Source organism: Mus caroli, chromosome 2 (assembly GCF_900094665.2).
Source record: "Mus caroli chromosome 2, CAROLI_EIJ_v1.1, whole genome shotgun sequence".
In the NCBI taxonomy this organism is placed as follows: domain Eukaryota; kingdom Metazoa; phylum Chordata; class Mammalia; order Rodentia; family Muridae; genus Mus; species Mus caroli.
The window spans coordinates 148,352,325-148,354,716 of NC_034571.1; positions in this window are offsets into that span (position 1 = coordinate 148,352,325).

Here is a 2,392-nt window from a genome sequence, read left to right on the forward strand (position 1 = left end):
CTGGCTGTCCTGGAACTCACGCTGTAGACCAGGCTGGCCTCGAACTCAGAAATCCGCCTGCCTCTGCCTCCCAAGTGCTGGGATTAAAGGCGTGCGCCACCACCGCCCGAAGATGGGGAATCTTAACATGGAATGCCAAGCCTGCTGTGATAGGAGTCAGAGAAAGCGGGCCACCAGTGTACTGGCAATGTGGTAGTGACAGAAGAACCCCCAGCCAGGTGTGGTGGTGGCACACCCACAATCCATAATCCTAGTACTTGGCAGGTGAGGGCAGAAATACTGTGAGGTTGAGGCTAGGCTGTGTCACAAGATGATATCCACCTCAAAATCCCCCCACCCCCCAAAGGGCTGGAAGTGGCTTAGAGAGTAGGATCACCGGCTGAGCAAGCCGAACTACTCAGGACCCGTGTGGAAAGACCGATGTGCTACTTAGTGTACATCTCTAATCCCACTGTTCCGAGAGGGGAGGGGTTGGTGGGGCGGGGATCTGAGAGCTGGGCTGGAGTATTCACTGGAGGAGAGTGAGCAAGAAAAACCCTGCTTCAAAACAAACTGAAAAGGGAGAACTACCTCCCGGAAGGGGTCCTCTGACCCTGAGCTTGAGTGCACACACACACACACACACACACACACACCTACACACCACCACAACAACCCACAAACAATTAAACCAAGCAAAAAGGGAGCAGTCAGAGGCTTGGATTCCAGTCCCTGCTGAGCCACTTTCTGGATGAGATCAACCAGCGGCTTCCCTTTTCTCTGCCCCAGCTTCTCAGTGCAGAATCACAGAGGTGGGGTAGAGAGTTAGCAAGGAGTTCTGCAACCCTGACTCCCCCGCCCCCCTAATTCTTTGATCACTGAGAAGAAAGGGAGGAGTGAGTGGGCTGGCAGCAGGTGATTGGCATGCTCACTGTGGATGCTCTTGGGATTCGCCAGCAGTCGCTAGGCAGCCTCTGCTCCCTCCGTTGCTGGGATCTCCTCCCTCTCCAGTGCTCCCCAGTGCTCCCCCTCGCCTTCCCAACCCACTCCGAGGGCTTCTTGTAATGAGGTCTAGGAGCTGTGGGATTTGGATTTGTCTTATTCTACCTTTTCCTCCCACAGAGAGGGACTCTGAACGACCCTGGGTGTCATTGACAGGTCTTGGGTGGTGTGGAGAAAGGAAAGGAGTCATGGAGATTAAGAAGGAAGGTAGGGCCGGGCATGGTGGTGCACGCCTTTAATTCCAGCACTTGGGAGGCAGAGGCAGGCGGATTTCTGAGTTCGAGGCCAGCCTGGTCTACAGAGTGAGTTCCAGGACAGCCAGAGCTCTACTGAGAAACCCTGTCTCGAAAAACAAAAACAAAAACAAAACAAAACAAAAAAAAGAAGGAAGGTTGGATGGGAGAGGAGGCGCCTAGGGAAGAAAGAAAGGAATGGGAACAGGGAGGGTTGGGGGAAGAGTCAGGTGTGGGCATGCAGAGAATTTAGGAGGCAGAGGCAGAGGCAGAAGGATTAGGAATTTAAGGCTAGCCTTGCCTACTAGTGAGTTTGAGGCCGGCCTGAGGTAAATAACATTCTGTCTCAAAAAGGGAGGACTGGGAACTGAGGAGATGGCTCAGTTGGTAAACCACTTGTCTTGCAGGTATGAAGATCTGAGTTTGATCCCAGGACCCACATGAAAAGCCAGATCATATGTGTCATATGTGTTGATAACACACACGGGGGGGGGGCGGGGGGGAGCAGAGAACAAAGAAGGCCTGGATGGAAGAGATGAACAGGACAGAGCCTGTGGGAAGCACACACACACTGTGACACATACAAGTGGGGGCAGCTCTGTCTGTTCCAGGACCACAAACAGTTCAGTTTGGCTGGAGATAAGTGTGTAGACAAAGCTACCAGCAGACTGTCTGTAGGAAGTCTGCAGCCCGAGACTGACAAATTCAAATCTTTTATTTTCTTCTGTTCAAACCCAACAATTAAACTTGGTAAAGCCCAGAGGAGCGCTTCTATCCATCCAAACCTTCAACTAGGGATGGCGTCCCATCCAGCTCTATATCCCCAGAGTGAAATACAAAGTCTGTGACCAAATGACAGTCAGTAAACATGGTGTGCTTGGGGGAGCCACGGCCGGGACCTGGGCTCAGAGTCAAAAGTTCCAGGTTCTCTAAGAGAGATCCTTAAAGGATTATAGGAACGCCTGGCGTGGTGGCGCACGCCTTTAATCCCACCACTCGGGAGGCAATGGCAGCTGGATTCTGTGAGTTTCAGGCCTGCATGATCTAGGTAGTGAGTTCCAGGCCAGCCAGGGCTACATAGTGAGACCCTGTCTCAAACAACAGCAAAAACTCCAAGAATTATGGGAGACCAGAAGAAACTAGAACAGAATCTCTGCTACTTTAACCAGGAAAGCTCA